Raw genomic sequence first — 7,277 nt, 5'->3', positions numbered from 1 at the left:
GGGCAATGAGTCGGAGGTGGAGGAAGACGGTCCTGGTCAGGGCCCAGATGTGGGATAGGAAGGACAGCTATGTGTTGAGCCTGAAGCCTAGGACAAGCACCAGTTAAGTGAGTTTGAGTGATAGGCCGGGGAGGTTGAGGAGGTCAGAGCCATAGGACAGAAGAGGACATCACCCCCACCCATGCTTGTCTCCATTGGCTTCCCATTCCCACAGTCCTTCCCCTTTCTCCTCAATTTCAAAACCCTTCACCACCTCTACAGCCTCCCACAATCCCATTGGTAGATAAGCTTTCAGCCCTTCTGCCCCCTATCTCTAGAAGAACTTCATCCTAGAGCCTCTTTGCCTGCTCCCTCCCCCCATTTTTTCAACTATGCTTTTGGTCACCTCCCCCTGCCCCCGCCCCAGCTCAGGCTCTTAGACAGCTGTGTGAAGTGCACTGAGGCATGCTGCGGATGTGAAAGGTGCTATATAAATATTGTTGATGACACCCAACACAAAAATTAGACTTGATTAAGTCAGTGCTCTGTACTGCTATTTTCTTATATCTGCGACTTACATTTTTGACTCCACCTTCTTATCTGATCCATTCACCTCATGGATGTTTATGGGATCTCACTGTATGCAAACTGACTGACTTGTTTGCTACCAATATACTGTTACTTTTACTGACAATAATAACAGTAAAATTACGGTTATCAGGGATTAAATGCTCCGAGATCCTATCCCACGTGAAGGGCACTATATAAATCCAAGTTATAGTTGTTGTTTATTACTTCAATTATCCTTACATAGACTGGGGAAAAAAAGTGTATAGGGCAAGGAGGGGGATGAATTGCTAAAATATGTACAGGAGAACTTTCTTGATCAGTATGTTTCCAGCTCAACGAGGAAGGAAGCAGTGCTGGATCTAGTTCTGGGCAATGAAGAGGGGCAAGTGGAGACTGTGTCAGTGGGAGAGCAACTGGATACTAGTGATCACAATATAATTAGGTTTAGAGTAGTTATGGAAAGGGACAAGGAACAATCCAAGGTTAAGTTACCCAACTGGAAGAGGCTAATTTCAGTGAGTTGGAAAGGGATCTGGCCCAAGTGGATTGGAAACAAAGGTTGGCAGGTAAAACAGTAAACAAGCAATGGGAGGCCTTCAAGGAGGGGATAGTTAGGGCACAGACTAAACACATTCCCATGAGGGGGAAAGGTAGAGCATCGAAAGCTAGTGCTCCCTGGATAACTAAAGAAATTAGGATTAGCCGAAGGCGTGTGGAGTGGGAAGACATGAGATATATCAAGATTGGGGTAAAAAAGAAGGGCTGTGATTGGTCACAGCATTGAATCCATGTTTTACATATACATAACAAACTGTGATAAGGTTTAGGTATAAGATAAAGGTTTGCTAGTATTCTGGGCAGTTGCCAAAGGAGTCATAGAAAGATGGGAAATTAAGTTGCTGCACGGAACTGCCCACAAGTATTACAGGATCATTTGAATTGGTAGTATGCCTTTAATTCTGTAATTGCTTGTGTTTTAACTGTTGTTTAATAGGAAATTCTGTTACACTAATTTGGATTGTTGGGTTATATTTTGAACTCAGGGATCGGAAATCACAACACTGGGATACAGAAAGCAGAGATTAATGGTGAACTGCTATTTTTCAGACCGGAGAGAGGTAAACAGTGGTGTCACCCAGGTGTCCATATTAGAACCACTGCTCTTTTGATATAAATTAATAATCTGGACTTGGGTATATAGAGCAACATTTTAAAGTTCGCAGATGACACAAAACTTGGAAGCATAGTAAACAGTGAGGAGGATGGTAACAGACTCAGGATGACAGACAGGCTGGTGAAATGGGCAGACTCATGGCAGATGAAATTTAATGCAGAGAAGTGCGAAGTGATGCATTTTGGAAGGAGGAATAATGAAAGGCTATATAAGATATACACATATAATATACAATATAATAATCCTTATATTTGACATAGCGCCTTATCATGTCTTCGACATGTCTCAAAGCGCTTCACAGAATATACTGTAAAGTGAATTGACTGTATATTTTGTGGGCGAAACGTGGCAGCCAATTGCGCGCAGCAGTGTCCCATAAACAATCATGGATTGAGTGACCAAATTATTATTATTTATTTAATTTTAGTTTTGAAGAGATTATTATCCCCGGAAAACTGATCTGCCATTCGACTAACAACCGAGTTCCTACTTACTGTTAGGTAAACAGAGGCGTGTGGAGTAACGGAACTCGCCCAATGTTTTGCCCTGCCCAGGAATCAAATCCAGGTCCTCTCGCTAGCGAGGCGAGTGCACTAACCACTAAGTTACAGGTCTCCAAACTAAATGGTACAATTTTAAAGGAGGTGCAGGAACAGAGACACTTGTGGGTTCACATACACAAGTCTTTGAAGGTGGGATCCTTGGCTGTATAAATACAGGCAGAGAGTACAAAAGCAAGGATGTTTTGCTAAACCTTTATAAATCATTATTTAGGCCTCAGCTGGAGTATTATGTCCAATTCTATGCACTACGCTTTAGGAAAGTGTATCCTGTCCTGTAGCTCAGTGGTTAGAGCACTCGCTTTGCAAGTGAGAGACCTGAGTTCAATTCCAGGCAGGGCGAAACCCTGGGCAAGTTTCCTTACTCCACACGCCTAATAATAATCCCTCCAAAACCAAAAACAATAATAAATTGGTCATTTTCAATCCATGACTGTTTGTGGGACATTGCTGTGCGCAAATGGCTGCCGCGTTCGCCCACAAATATACAGTCAATTCACTTTACAGTGTGTTCTGTGAAGCGCTTTGGGACGTCCTCCCGACGTGAAAAGCGCTATATCAAATGCAAGGATTATTATTATTATTATTATTAAAGATGTCAGGGGCTTTGAGAGGATCTAAGGGAGATTTACCAGCATGATATCAGGTATCATGAGGTACTTCAAATATGTGGAGAGACAGGAGAGGCCAGAATTATTCTCCTTAGAGCAGAGAAGGTTGAGGGGAGATTTAATAGAGATGTTCAAAATTATGAAGGGTTTTGATAAGAGTAGATAGGCAGGTGGGTTGGTAACCAAAGGACACAAATTTAAGATAATTGGCAAAAGGACTAGAGGAGGAATTAGGAGAATTTTGTTTTATCCAGACAGTTGTTACGATCTGGAATACACTGCCTAAAAGGGTGATGGAAGCAGATTCGATAGTAACTTTCAAAATGGAATTGGATAGGCACTTGAAAAGGGAAAGTTTGCAGGACTATGCGGTAAGAGTTGGGGAGTGGGACTATTTGGATAGCTCTTTTCCAAGAGCCAGCATAGGCACGATGGGCCAAATGGCTTCCTTCTGTGCTATAAATTCTCTGATTCTATGATTTACATCAGCGTGGTTCCTCTTCCCCACCTCTCAATCTCTCTCTCTCCCAATCAGCTGTGCGGTAATCACTATCTGCAGCCACAGAACTAAGTTGCTAAGGACACGGTTGGTAAGAGACTAGTTGGATAGCTCTACCTTGCCTTCCTGACGCACTGTAGTAATGCTCGATATTATTTCCACTCTCTCTGCGCTGCTTCCTCCCAACCTCTGGCTCCTGCCGCTGCCCTGGGAGGATGTTCATCAGGGAGGGATGGAGCAGAAGTTGGAATGTTGGAAATGGTCTCGGGCTGAATAAAATCAATGTCCGGGCCAGATGTGGCCCGTCGGCCGCCAGCTGGCCCACGCTGGATGTGGCCCATGGACCTTTCTCAAATAATCCAGCCCATTGGACTACCCTGATTTATATTAATGTATTATTCACAATGAGAGTGTGTATCAGAAACCTATTGGTTTTAGTTCCACTTCCATTATTTAATTTTAGATTTATCAGCAACTAGTTTGCAGAAGCAAGTTCCTGTCAGTTGTTTGATAACCACAGCTTCTGCTTGCGTTAACACGTTATGTATAGTAAACTTAGATGCTGATGGGTCCACTCTCCATTTGAACCTTTTTTTTGGTTAGATGGGTGTCATCATCCCATCAACATGCTTAAGAGTATCCAAACCAAACTGATAATTCCATTCACCCCAACACATGGAAATCCCCATGTCTAGAATGGAATGCAGACTCTCTCTCTGTAAGGACTCAATCTGCTTACGTAATGAGAAGAGAGTATTAGGCACAGGATGACAAGAGCCAAGGTTTGGGGACCCCAGAGTGTGCGTTGGGGGTACCAGCTAAAATCACATAACTTACCATTGATATTGTTGTCTTGACAGAGTTTCCTGTTTGTCTAAAGACACTCCTTTTTGATCGTGCTTACGGTCACCTCCCCCGTCCCTCTCCCCCTGGCTCGGGGTCAGACACTACCACCGTCAAGCGCTCTAGGATGCTACCCCCGTATGCAGAGAATCATCCCACTCAGCTCAATCAGTGGGAAAGTTTGTTAGATAGCGATACCATAGAATCATAGAATTATAGAATATTACAGCACAGAAGGAGGCCATTCAACACATTGTGCCTGTACTGGCTCTTTGAAGAGCTACCCAATCAGTCCCACTCCTCCGCTCTTTCCCTATACCCCTGAAAATTTTTCCTTTTCAAGTACCTATCTAATTCCCTTTTGAAAGTTGTTATTGAATCTGTTTCCTCCATCCTTTCAGGCAGTATATTCCAGACTGTAACAACTCTCTGTGTAAAAAAAATTCTCCTCATCTCCTGTCTGTTTGTTTTGCCAATTATCTTAAATCTATGTGCCCTGGCGACTAAGCCATCGGCCAGTGGAAACAGTTTCTCCCTAAAAATTGATTTGAAAGCAAAGAACAATATCACTGGCAAGCTATGCAGTTTTAGCTGGTCAGACTGCAGCAGTACTCCTGGGGTCCCTCATAGGTTACAGAATCTCCATTAAATGTGAAAATATGGCTATCAAACAGAAAAACAGTTAGCCCAAGTTGATGAATTTTCAAACTCTTTGCAATAAAAGCAATATAATTCTTCCAGGTTGGAGATTTTAAATCAGCAGTGGAAAACCTACCTGCAAAATTGATTTTTTTTAGTTCCAATAGCCTGCAAACAGCCAAGGCATTCACCTTGCTGTTCTGTGTCCAATTTCCCCCACCCACTCTTAAACGTAAACAACTCAGCCACAACCAAATCTAAGCAAGTACCATTTGTGTTAATGTGATTCCAGGAAACAGCTAAGTTGTATATCTTCTTTGCATATCTCTTTCATCATCTTGTGGGTGCTACAAGCTGCTGAACTAAGATATGCAAACCTCGAGACACAAGGTGAAAGCAATCCCCAAATAAACCATCTATTCACACTTCATTTCAAATGCTCTTCCTGATTTTGCTGGTACTTTTATTTTGATACATTATTTTCCTCTTAAGTTCTTCACTCTCCCCCTGACACTCTGTCACATTGATTTTCATCTGGCGTGCAGGCGTCTAACTGTGGACTTCAGTGTTATTTGGTTATCAGCTTAGTTTAATTGGTAGACCTTAGTTGTGGATTCAAACTCTGTGGTGATTTTTAAGATCATGTATTTAAGATCACCCTTAAGCACGGTAATGGTTATCTGTATATGTCAGACACCTGGCTGACCAATAAAAAAGTCCTGCTGACAAATCAGGCCGGCTAGTCTGTCATCAACGGTGCCCTAGAATACTATAAATGAGCTCAGCTCCAAGGAGACTGTTCTTACCTTCCTACAAAGATGTCAATCACAAATTGAGAATAATAATAATCCTTGCATGTGATATAGCACCTGATCACATCATCAAGATGTCTCAAAGCACTTCATAAGATATCCTGTAAAAGTAGTTTCACTATGTACTTTGCAGATGAATCGCGGCAGCTGGTTTGTGCACAGCAATGTCCACATGGAGTGAGTGACCTATTTTAGTTGGGAAATTGTTGGCCAGGACAGCAGGAGAAACTCCCTTCTCTTTTGGAATACTCTTTCACAATTCATCCTTTGAAATGCTTTGTGATGTCCTCCTGGCATGAAAGCATCTATATCAAATGCAAGGAATATTTTTTATAGAACAAAAGTTTCTTGCACAGTGCCTGTATGTCTTTGGTTTGACAAACTTCCAAAAGCAATCTCGAGGGGATGGAATGTCAGCATGTCAAAGCAAGCTTTTGTTAAAGTGAAAATGTATCTCACAAAGTACCTTGTCAGACAATAGGATTTTAAAGATACAGTATTATTCTTTCAAATTTCTGCTTATGCTTCAGATGAAGAAGGCCCTTCGACTCATTTTATTTCATTTTCCCATCACAATATCAAACTATTTTTAAATGAGTCCAACATCCATTCTTCGCAGTAATCTGTTTCTAGCCATTAATTACCCTTTAGGTAAAGAAAATTGTCCTGATGTCTGTCCTGAAATTACCCTTTACCAGCTCTAAACCTGTCTTCTTGTGGAGTCCCACAGCGTAGTGGTTAGTGCTCTTGCCTTGCAAGAGAGAGGATCTGGGTTCGATTCCAGTGCAGGGCAAAACCTTAGGCAAGTTTCTTTACTCCAGACTCCTCTCTGTTTACCTGGCAGTAATAGGAACTGCCAGGTAAACAGAGAGTTGTTAGTCGATTGGTGATCGCCTTCCTGTGGTAATAAACCCTAAAAAAAATGTGGTTACTGAATCCACAACTGTTTGTGAGACACTGCTGTGTGCAATTGTCTGCCGCGTTTCACCCACAATATTCACAGTCAAATAATTTTACCATATATTCTGTGAAGAGCTGTGAAAAGTCTCAACAGCGTAATAAGGTGCTATACCAAATGCAAGGATTACTATTATTATTATTATTGTTCTAATGTCTTTTGAAAGTATTGTTCTGAGTTTACTTTTTCAATCCCATTTAAAATGTTGTATCTATAAGATCCCCTCTGAGATGTGTACTCGCAAGCCTGATCCGTGGCATTGGAAACTGGACCTCTAAAACACTGGCATGTCACAAGCAGTTGTATAAAGATCCTCCCACCACACTGAAGGCAGCTGTCCATTAAATAGCTGATGAGGAAACTCAGAGACTTCGGATGACAGCTGCTGAAAGGCATTACTTGATTTGTGAACATATCCTCATACTGTATATATCCATGGCTTGCTATCTACATTGGTATGCAGTGAGTTAAGAAGATGCTGCTCAAGCTCCACACTGCCAACTCTCAGTGGGTAGTGATGTGTGTCCAAGTTGTGGGCAAGAGGATGGTGGCAATAGTCTCATGCTCACCAGAAAGCTTGCAGAGAGTTCTTGGTACCTGCCATCCACCTAGTAGGGGCTTGAACCTGTGCT

Source organism: Callorhinchus milii, unplaced genomic scaffold, assembly GCF_018977255.1.
Source record: "Callorhinchus milii isolate IMCB2004 unplaced genomic scaffold, IMCB_Cmil_1.0 Scaffold1, whole genome shotgun sequence".
In the NCBI taxonomy this organism is placed as follows: Eukaryota; Metazoa; Chordata; class Chondrichthyes; order Chimaeriformes; family Callorhinchidae; genus Callorhinchus; species Callorhinchus milii.
The sequence above is the reverse complement of the archived record's forward strand: the minus strand, read 5'-3'. Positions refer to the sequence as shown.